Below are 12,500 nucleotides of genomic sequence, written 5' to 3'. Positions count from 1 at the left end.
CCATACCTAAAACATTTATTTGCAATACTGAAAGATTTTGTAAAGTCACTTTAAAAACAGCACCTAGATGAAACACATTCTGGTGTATTGTTGAGTACCAGGTATTGCAGGAAACTCATGAGAAGTTGTTACCACTTGAAGGAAAAAACACCTAAAGTAGTCAGAACTATTGCAGGAGCTGTTTCATTATCATGGGAACAATGTGATTTCTAATAACTCTACATGGAAGAAATAATACACTTCCCACAGTTAGCCAGCAGAAAGGTTCCACGTACCTTATGTTATCTCAGGTGCTGTAACCTTCATTTGTCTCTAGAGCTGTCTTTAAATATATAGCACAATTGAAAGGGATGTCATATAGTTCAAAACCCCATGTGAAGTAATAATATATAAAACAACACACTGAAAACGGAAACTTATATAACATGCATGCCCAGCTCTAAATTGTTTTTTTTTTTTTTACAAATTTCAATAATAAACCAAATGCAAAATAAAGCCCAGTACTGCAAAAGTTGTGTTTAAGTAGTTTACAGGGGGCTCTCCTCCCCTGTAGGTGATGATATCTAATAAATCCTATAAATAACAGTCAACCTATTACCATTTACCCTACTCTCGTATGCTCGGCCTTAGCAACATCCTGGTTAAGGGCAACATAAGGTAAACCCTATTTATTGCAGTTAAAATGATTCATTGGATTTATGCACTGCATGTTTCTGCTCTGCCCATCATGACTAACATCAGAACAAAATTCAGTACTGAACAGATAAACTTCTAGATATAGAGCCTACATGAGGATGCACATTCACAAGTTGAGTAATACAGCTATCTGCATAGTGGTCATAATATTTTATCAAAATCCCTTCTGAACTATTGCCTAAGAGCTGAAGACCATGTGTGCACTCAATGAGTATTATATTAGACAAAACTCTAAAGCTCATGCCAAAATCTTATATAAAAAAAAAAAGATAAAAAAATAATGGGGCTATCAGATATTATAATCATCCTATACCTGTTGCCTCACAAGTTGACTTTATATAGGTTAAATGCTACAGAAAGAGACATAAATGTATGTGTGACAGTGAAATACATTCCTGTAGCTAGTTCACAAATGTGGGATATAAATATGATGGAAATGTTTGCTTTACATAGACTTGATTTTGTCCACTAGAGAGCAATTTCCTCTCACAAATAGATCAAAAAGACTGTCAACAAAAAAGTAGACGAAGACTATCAACCACTGCAGCAGTCACATGCCAGCTTCATATTACACAGGGCTCAGGCCTTCTTATCTCTACCACTCCCACTCAAACAATGTACATGACTCATCTTCTCAGGGACCACTTAAAGCTTCACAAACAAGTAGACTTGAGACCTGAAATCACAGACCAGAATTTAACTATGTATCTTTACCATCAAGTTAGTCAGTTGCAAAATTCATCTGAGGAACTATTATTGTATAAAATTCCAATATATATGTCACTTATGTCTGACTAAATTCAAATACTGCTATGCACCCTTAAAACAGTGACCTAAGATGATAATAGTCGGTAATAGAATTCATGACCTCTGTCTAATTATCCCACATGTCTGAACAGAGCATGAATATTTTTCCAATAGTAGGGCCACTGTTAAATTGCAAGAATTTGTGACATGAATTTAATGTACATTCATGTGTTGTGAACATGAGACAAAACACATACACACTGGGTCCCTTCTGTCCCCATAGCATCCAGTGGTCAAACATAGAACATGATAAATATCAGCATCAACCAACTGTGTGGCTCAGTCAAAGGTGTGTGAAAGTGGATGAAAAAGTCACCAACATACCAAATTCCTACTCAGTTTGTTCATCTCCTAACAAAATAAGTTAACTGAGCTTAGAAGATAAGTAAAAAATGTAAAAGGAGGACATTTACAGACCTATATTAATACCAACCTCAGAGCTACATTTAATGAACTAAATACTGATGAAACCCTACACAGCAGACATTTTGGATATACCATACAGAGCAATTGACAGTCTTAACCTTACTTGTATTTAGGTAGGAAAATAGGAAAGCAATTTCTGTCCTTATAGAGAAAGAAATGCACTCTTTGCCATAGGCCATGCTGTGACACCCAGGGGCATGACTGAGTAATTCAGGTAGTATGGTCCATTGGAAGCATGATGGTCTGACTAGGCCACATTGTGACACCCTGGGGCGTAACTGAGTCATTCATGCATTATGGTTGATTGGACGTATGATGCTCTGACTATGGTTACTCTGCAGTCATTCACAGTCCAATCTGCTATGATGCTTCTTTGGAGAAGGGTCCTTGGAGAGTTATTTACCGATAATATAATTCAGACATCTGGAATTGGGAAAGACCAGATTTCATTGCATCCATTGTGTTCAGTGTAACTGTGACAATTACCTCATGTTGGCCTTTGCCCAAGTTTCTAAACTTCTTAACACTCATTAATTACTAGTATCTGCAAAGGGTATGTGTTGCAAACCAATTACTTTTTTTTGTTTTCTTCTTTAAGACTAAGATTATGTATTTGATTTCTTTGCCTGAAATTTAAACTGCTTTGTGTGATCATTGACAGTGTTAATGGTGCAACAGGTAGAACACTTGCCTTTGGTGCTGGAAGACCAGAAGTTTATGGGTTCTATTCCTAGTCCAGATTGATTACTAACACTGCAGTGCAGAATTGGAGAGGGTACTTTACTCCTGAGTATCTTGTCCTTTAGATGAGATGTTAAAGTGAAGTCCCATCTACTTGAGTTGGTGGTACATGAGATGGATGTAAACAATCCTATGGTATCTGTCAAAAAGAGCAGGGGAAGTTTCCCAATGCCCTTGACCAATTTCCAGTTAACAGATGTTTAGCAAACAGATAATTTACTGCATGTCATGAAGCACCTGAAGATCTACCCAGTGCGTACAAAGATACCAAACCTGTTCAGTGACTGCACCCTCCCACATCCTTGACCCAATCTCAGCAAATGACTAAACTGGTAAAAAAAGGAGGATTAATGACCATTACTATTTTCAGAGGAAAATCATCTGCCAGTGTCACACTTCAAAAGAAAAGTCAGACCAGACTACTTACTATGGCCATTTTTAGATGATGATGGATAAAGAGTTTTACATAACAAGGATGGCATAAACTACAGACTTGTGCACAATCAGGCAATCAGCACTAATGAGTAACAGAAACACGTGCCACAACACCACCATTGGAAGATACCCCAAAGGACTATGCCAAGCCACTGTTCCAAGACCAAGGGGGCAACCAAAGCAGTATCCTGAGCACATGAGCAGCTCCTAAATGTCTAATTCTAGGGGGGGGGGTGAAATGTGTTGACAAAAGAATAGTAGAAATCTTACTAAAACTGTCAGTAAAAAATGCACTGCTAAATACGATAGTAATGTTGTATAACATTCTAGATGAATACAAAATTATACCTATTAAGCATATGATAGCTAACTGGAGTTCTAGAACCTTGGATCAAAGGCAATAATAACAAGCACAGCTGATACATTTAAAGCTATGTATCAAATGCATGTATGTCAAGTCACTTGTGTCAGCTCACGTGTATAGCAGATCTTATTGCATAATAAATGTGCAAAAGTGGAATAGTGTAGTGTCTGCACTCTTACATCTATGCAGTGGTGTATGGGCTTATCCTTCTGGAAGGAGAAAACCTGTTACGAAACCACATTAAACATCTCCATGTATTTATCAATATTTCACTGCAGAGGACACTAGACCAAACACAAACCACAATCAGTCAGGGAAATGATAATGGATTTGTTTAAATTCAGTATTAGTATTATTATTTAATGAATCATAAACTAGTTTATTTTCCAGAAGGATGTTTCTAATATCCAAAACTCAAAGTCACCATCCACACTGCAAACTATTTGTAGTAATGAAAACTTCTTTTTTATAAAGCTGACAGTCTTGTGATTCAGAAAAAGAGTAATGCTTCTGTCAGCTGACAATTGGTGTAGATAAAACAAAAATGATCTGTTTGCAGAAAAAAAGCAATACACATTATTCAGTTACACAGAGCACTGAACACCTCAATCAGCCAACTACAATGGTGGTGGGAAGATGTCAGGGCATACAACTGAGTGGTAATCTGCATTCTACACTTTCACATGGCTGTGGATGCTGTTGGAAAAGAAAACTGTGTACTATGTGCAGGTTGTTAAAGTTGCTGGTTCACTTTCTAAATGTAAAACTGTAATTAGTGGGGTGTCACAGGGATCAGTTCTAGGCCCTCTCCTGTTTGTCATTTATTTTGCAGACCTCCAAGTCAATATACCAGGAGTGTGGTTGACCAAGTTTGCTAAAGACTGCTAACCTGGCACTGTTGCCCACTTAAAGAATACAGAGTATAAGTAATATGTCCTATGCAGACTGCCTCAAGGCTCTATCCCTGTATTATGTCTCCTACAGGCTTTTGAGGGGAGATCTATGCCTGGCATACAGGGCATTGTCAGACCACACTCTGATAGACCTCCTGCATATCCACAAAACAAACAGCACCAGAACTACCCATTCTAAAGACGTAAACCTTGCTTGTGATATAAATAGGAACTGGTGGAGATATAGGTATGTTTCCCAGAGACTACCATATCTATGGAACAGGCTCCCCATCCATATGAAGCATAGTTCCTCCCTAACCCAATTCAAGTGCAACTTGGACAAAACAAAACTGTAATCCTGTTTCCTACCTTTCCTGTAACTGGTGTTCCAGATACATATTTGCTGTATCCAGGACTGTATGTAAGTTTCTTATTCCCCCAAACTTTTCTGTGTTGGAGGGAAGCCTTCTAGGTTATCAGTGGGAGTGGTAAGCACTAGGTAACCTGTCTACCACATAAGGAGTGGTTCTGGCCCAGAAATTGTAGTTATTGGCCGTTTGGGCAATCTCTTCCATCTCTCTCAACTTTCTGATTTGAAAGCATGCATTTGCACTTGTTTCTGTCCTGTAACTCGTCTAGTGCAGATATAGAGTCTTAGTTTTAGCACTTAAATTTGCTTATTCATGCTCAGCACTTGTTCTTGTAAGCACTAAATAAGCTACTAATTACTATAGCACTCAATCTTCCTCATTACCTAGAGGAAAACAGCTTTTGTACTTACTTTTCTCACTTGCTTAGAGAAAAAAGCTCTTGTGCTCAATTTCCTCATTTATCTAGAGGAAAATAGTTTTTTATTCAGGCATGTCCAAGGGTCAGCTCCCAGTGTTCTCTCCTGTCTCTCTGATGAATCTGGGCATCTTGAGGCAATGTAGAAATTGCCTCATGTACACAGACAACACTCTCCTCCTACCACTCAACACTACAACCTGTAAGAGATGCACTTATCTAGCCAAACTGGAGGTAAAGCTCTCTCCAACCAAGACTGAACTTGACAGTCATGAGGAGAAGGTAACATTTGCACCACACCACACTCATCACATAGTCTCACTAAATCTACACCACCAAAATCCACACATAGTAACAGAAAAACATTTGTGGAGGCTCTCAATAATAATCTGTCTAAGCAACAGAGACCTCCAAAGCAGAAACGCAATCAATCTCCATCCGCCAACACAACCCAAATGACACATAGCCCAAAGACTCAGTGTGCCACTCAACCACAGCCAATAAGGCAAAACAACGTGCCCAACACACTAGTCATAGGTGACTCTATAGTCAGGCACACTGGTGTCCCACTCACCAGGCTAAACAAGGAGAAGATTACTGTCAGCTGCCTGGTGGGTGCCAGGATCTGCCACATAACCCATGCACTCTTGTCACTCCACAACAAGTACAAATATGACTCTGTCATTGTCCATGTTGGTGTGAATGACCTGAGATGTACCTCCCTGGTCCCCGAACTACATGAAAAGAGACATGGAAGAGCTCTCTGATCTTGTAACCTAGGCAGGTATGACCCTAAGCCTTGAGTAGCATTCTGCCATCACCCCGAATGACACTGCAGTACAAGGGCAAAATGATTGACTTCAACAATTGGCTAAGTTTGTGGTGTCATTCTAAGGGTATCCAATATCTGTCTGCTTGGGATGACATGGTCAACAGACCATGATGCTTCGCCATAGTTGGCCTGCACCTGTCGCCCCTGGGATTCCAGATACTGGCTAAGGCTCTTGCTGCCCCTATAGTGCCTTTTTAGGCAAGGTTCAAATAACAAATTCACCACCGTAACAGGAATAGGCAAGCAAAAACTGAGGATAATGCTACTCATTGCTAGAAGTCTAAATCTCAAAATGCACTCACTCGAGGCACTCCTTAAAATGGAGAACATTGATATCTGTGCAGTGGCTAAAACCTGGTTCAAGGATCCAGAGAGCACCCCTGCACTACCAGGCTATAACTCATACCACACTTTTCGGCCATGTAACCTGGACCGAAACACCAAAGGCGGGGATCTGTCCATATTCATTAAGGATATCAACACCTCCAGGCTAGTTGCTCAGCATAATGCGTCCGAGGTTATCCAAGTGAAACTAACTCTGGATAAAACTGCAATCCAAATTTTAGCTTGCTACAGATCCCCCACCACACCCCAGGATTCCCACTCCCCTTTTCTTGATGCACTAGAAAATATTAGGGTTCAACCAAACACCCTAATAATGGGCAACTTCAACTACCCCACCATTAACTGGGAAAACTATTCATGTACCAACTCCTTAGCTAAACGCTTTCTGGAATTTATAAACTCCAATGCCCTAGATCAACTTATCCACACCCCCACCAGGGGCAGCAATATCCTAGACCTAGTCATTACCAACATGAGTGACCGGTGTTCCACACCTGAAGTCAACAACTCATTGGCCCGATCCGACCATAAGCTAATCACCCTTGATATTCACATCCCGCCCCCACCCCCCATTAAGGAAACCATGGTAAAAAATTTCTCCAAAGCCAACTTCATGCTTCTTAAGACAGAAGTGGTGAACTTCATGACACCCATGCAGATGGACAATACAGTTACAACTGCTGAATCTTACACAAATGCACTCTATAAGCACTTACACGAGTGCATGGATCGTGCTATCCCAAACAGAACCAAGATGCTATCATCCAAAAAAAGGAAGCCACTCTGGTGGTCCCCTGCCATAAACAAACTCTACAACAGAAGGAAGAAACTGTTGCAAAAGAGAGTAAAATCCCATGAGTGGAGGAGCTCCCTGGTCAGCCTCAGTAAGAAGCTGAGATCCCTTATAAGATCCTCCAAAGCTAGCTACAAAAACAAAATCACCACTAATTCTAAGGACAACCACAAAGCATTCTATAGCTATGTCAAGAATCTCGATGACAACACCCAGATCTGCTCTGAGCTACAGCACAAAGGCACGAAAATTACAGAACCAACTGATATTGCCAACATCCTGGCAGATAGGTTCAGTGCTAACTTTACTCCCCCTCACCCCCTAAAGGGCCCATATCTATACAGGAAGAATGCAGAGTCTCTGCAATCACAACTACGCAGGTAAAAGCTGCACTCTCTAAAGCCAAAAACACAGCATCCATGGGACCGGACAACATTCCAGGCTGCGTTTTACATGAACTTCAGAACGGACTGGCCCCCCACTTAAGCACCATGTTCAATAATAGCCTCGCATCAGGCTTTGTGCCCACTGAATGGCACACAGCAACAGTTATCTCACTCCACAAAGGGGAGCCACTACTGATCCCGGGAACTATCAACCTATTAGTCTGATGAACCTGGTTGCAAGGCCATGGAACGTATCATCATAGAACTCATAAACAAAGACATTGGTAACCTCCAAACTCTGGATCCCACCCAGTTCGGGTTTGTGAAAGGCAGATCATGCCTCTTGAACCTGATCGACTTCTTTGAAGCAGTCACTAAAGCTGTAGATGAGGATAAGGTGGTTCACACAGCCTATCTTGACCTCACCAAGGCTTTCAACATCATCCCCCATTCTGGAATTATAGCTAAACTCACTAAAGTAGGTATAAATCCCTACATAACAAGATGGGTTGCCAACTGGCTCACTGACAGAACCCACACTGTAAAAGTTGCAGACTTCAAATCTGACCTCAAAAAAGTGACAAGTAGAGTACCACAGGGTTCTGTCCTGGGACCTCTGCTGTTTGGTATCCACTTCTCTGAAGTACAGGCTAACACAGAAGGCCTCTGGCTAACAAAGTTCACAGATGACTGCAAACTAGGAGTCATAGTCAAGTCCCCAAATGATGTAGACATCCTACAGAAGAGCCTCACTGAGACAGATACCTGGTGTCAGAGCCATGGTCTCGAGCTCAATGCCAAAAAGTGCAGGTGTCATCCCCTTTGGTAAAAACTCTGTACCCATGAACTACCACATAGGCAGCAATCTGCTTAACACCGAATGTGTAATAAGAGACCTTGGGACCCTTGGGACCCAGGTGGATAGTAGTCTCTCCTTTGATAGTCACATCGCCACAGTAGTCAGGAAGTCCTTCTATGTGGCACACCTCATCATAAAAGGGTTCTCATCCAGGAAAAAAGAAGTCATTGTTCCCCTCTACTCAACACTCATTAGACCCATTATAAAGTACAATGCCCCTTTTGGAATGTACCTCACAAGACATCTGCAGCAGTTGGAAAGGCCACAGAAGTACCTCACAAAGAGGATTACTGGCCTCAAACAAATGCCCTACACTGACCACCTCAAAAAACTCCAGCTTTACTCCATAGCATATTGCCTACTCCGAGGTGATCTCTGCCTAACATATAAAGCTATGTCAAACCCAGAGCTGTTGGCATGCTACACCTAAAGAAATCCCAATCCCTCTGAGCTACATGCTCTAGGGACCTAAACCTTGTCACCACAATAAACAGGACATGCTGGAGGGATAGATTCCTGTCCCAGAGACTTCCCATACTCTGGAACAGGCTACCCATCTATGTCAAGCAAAGTTCTTCATTAGCACTCTTCAAGAAAAATCTTGATGAGTGGATGGGAAATAGGAAATACACCCCGGGGATCACTTCTGTGTCTCTGCTCGACAGTGGCACAGGAAAATAACTTTCTTGGGTGGCGTAAGCCAGGGAACCTTGTTGGCTAGGCTTACGTAGACCCTTGGGCCAATAGCCTAGTACCTACCTATGAACCTATGAAACTGGAAAATCATCCCTGGTTTGGCACTTATGTCTCTAATGGACACAGGTAACTTGTCAATGATTCATCTCCCAGGCCCATGCTTACGCCTTTCAAGGACATCAGAACCTGTCAGAGATTTGGGAAGCATGGCTTGGCTTAAAAAGGCCCTTGTGGTTGTTAGAATAGTAAACACCTATGAACTCATCCATTGATACAAAACAGCACTGGCTAGGGCTGAATACGCACATACATTGTGTATCAAAATCAGTGTCAGACTAAATGAAAAAAGTGTAGCATAGTAACATTTGCCAGTAAAGCTGCTCCCATGTCATATGTTATAAGTGGTACTTATCTTCAGACAGATAAGGTCATAAGAGACCTAGGTACTTATGTGAATAAATCTCTCAATCGATCATCATGTTCTCACCACAGTCAGGAAATCCTTCTATCCATCTCAGTTGATTTCCAAGGGAAAAACTTCAAGATCCAAAGAAGGTATCCTGCAACTATACTCTTCCCTTATCAGACTCATCACTGAATACAGTGCCAACTTTGGCATGTGCAAATGCAAGCACATTGTTCAAGTTGGAAGGCCCCAAATAGTTCTAACCAAAAAAATTAAAGGTCTTAAATCTATCTACTACACCGATAGATTAACACGATTCTACTTACATTCAGTAGCCTACAGATTGCTGTGAGTTGACCTGTGTCTTGCTTTTCGAGCCATGAAAGACTCAGCCCTATTTGACCTCTTATTTTTTTATTTATTTATTTTTTGCCAAACCAGTAAAACCAGTGGCTCTACAAAACACCTGCACTAAGGACCAAAATCTACACCAACAAATAAATAGGACTCACTGGAGAGATAAGGTTCCTAGCTCAATGTATTCCTATCCTATGGAATAAGTTACCATTACAGATCAAGTGAAGTATTACTTTGGCTAATTTTAAGGCTAGTCTTCATGACTAGATCAGTGGACACAAATTAACACCAATGTTATCATGTACAGCCCTCCTCAAGTTGGGAAATGAGCATTATTAAGTGCTTGAAAATGGTCTGCTTAACAGTGTATATGGCGAGGCATCTTATGGTCATTTGTGAAGTATATTCCTAATCTCCTGTGTACAAAAGGTTCACTACTGCACACCAGTCCAAGAGGAGTATGTCAAAAGCACTTTAGCAGGCTATTATAGCTAGCACAGCATTATAAACTATGCATCAGTTATCAGTCCAGTACTGCATTTACTCATGAGCCACATTAGCATACAAAACAAATAGGAAGGCAGAGATGAGACAGAAGTGCTTCTACTCATGGCAGAATTAGTAGTGTCTTAGTAAGCAACTTGTCTGGAGTCAAGCAATATATAATATATAAGTAGTAATGGAAGTATTCTAATCTAGGACTCCATGGTGATGCATGTTAGCAATTCGTAAGTCTTAACAATCTAAGCTGCACTGTTAGCAGGAGTGGCTCATGCTATAGGACTGCAGGACTGCAGCCTTCCCACCTAGAAAACAAAAATAAAACTAAGAACCACAAAAGCAAATACCATAATTCCTGGACGTCTGCGCATGCACACACGCTCTAGATACACTGGAACACTCTCAGACTGCTTTTCTCAGCAGTCTAGATAGGGGAAAGGCATCTTGGCCCCAAGATGCCCAGCAGTTTGTGCGGTGGTGACATCACAGAATGGAGGCAATCCGGACTGCAGCAGCTGCAGACTGGACCAAACAAGATGCATGTAGCAGCTAACAAGGTGCACTGGACCAATCGCAAGGAGGATTTGGACTGTTCAGATAACTAGGGTTGCTCGGCGGCAGCAAAGGGACTGTTTGGATATCAGCAGCAAGATGAGCAGTTATCTAGGCAAAGGGTGGATTCGGCTCATCAGAAAATTAAGGTGTGTGTGTGTGTGTGTGTGTGTGTGTGTGTGTGTGTGTGTGTGTGTGTGTGTGTGTGTGTGTGTGTGTGTGTGTGTGTGTGTGTGTGTGTGTGTGTGTGTGTGTGTGTGTGTGTGTGTGTAATACCCCAGTTGCTATATACTGGTGGCTAGAACAAGCTCATAGTAGGAATACCTCAGGCTTGAACCCTGCATCCTGTATGTAGGTGGTAAGGGCCTGAATTCCCTATCCACCAACATTTGTAAAAAATGTGCAGATTTTTGCCTCATATTTGATCTGTTCTGTTCCCCATAATATCTGTGGTTTCTAAATATTTAAATGCTTGGGTATTTGATGGTGCAGTGGTAGCATTGTTGCCTTACAGGTTCTCAGGTTTGATTCTTGGCTGGGGTGCCTTTTGTGTGGGGTCTGCATATTCTCCCTGTGTTTGTGTGGGTTTACTTTTGTGTCCTCCCATGTTACAAAGACATGTGTCTGCATTATTTCTTCCTGGGCCTCTGCTGAAAATTGTTTTTTTTTGTTCCATGTCAGACTGTCCTGGTTAACAAATGTTAAATAAAATTGAGAGGCATTTGAATTTCAGACTTCAGGTTTCTGAATGTTTAATTCCTGCAATATTTGATGGTGCAGTGGTAGGCTGGGGTGCCTTCTGTGTGGGGTCTGCATCTTCTCCGTGAGTTTGCACTGGTGTACTACCATTTTACAAAGACATGTGTCTGCAGTATTTTTCCCTGGGCCTCTGCTGAAAATTGTTTTTGTTCCGTCAGACTTTCCTGGTTAACAAATGTTAAATAAGTAAAATTGACAGGCATTTGAATTTCAGACTTCATATTCTTCGGAACATACATAGTAACACAAAACCTTTTATCCTAGCAATTTTCTAAGTTTATAAGATGAGTATTTGAAATTTGTCCCTATTTTTGGGACTGTATTCCCCCATTATTGGCTTCATTCAGGTTTTTTGTGCTAAGGTTGACAGCTATGGCAAGAACTGAGTTCACTGAATATGTTTGAGGTCTGTATCCCTTCATTACTGGGTTTGTCCAGGTGTTTTATGCTAAGAGGTTGACAGCTATGGTGAGAACTGAATTCACTAAATGATAGCCATTTAAGTTTCAATCTTCCTCTCTTTCACAAAGCAGCTAATTTGGTGTAGTGGTATGTTGCTCTGACTGTTTTGCACAGTGACCTTGGCAGTAAAATGTATGGTGGTAACACAGCATTTTATTCTAGCAACTTTCCAAGATTATACAAGTAATGTTTAATGTGTCCCTGGTTTTTGGGCTTTTGACCCCCCCAATAAATTTTGGCTTTTTCCAGATTTCTTGTGCTGCAAAGTTGAGATGCAGTTGAGTATTGAGTAGATTTTACAAGGAGCTGAGAGCTGCAGGGAAAGAGAAGTTTAGTGCTGCTTATGCTGAGTCCATTTGCATTGTTAATAGCACAACAGGTTGTGTACTTGGTTTTGATGCAGA

This window comes from Protopterus annectens, chromosome 5.part0, assembly GCF_019279795.1.
Source record: "Protopterus annectens isolate FY-2018-M chromosome 5.part0, PAN1.0, whole genome shotgun sequence".
Classification (NCBI taxonomy): Eukaryota; Metazoa; Chordata; order Ceratodontiformes; family Protopteridae; genus Protopterus; species Protopterus annectens.
Note: the sequence above shows the minus strand (reverse complement) of the source record.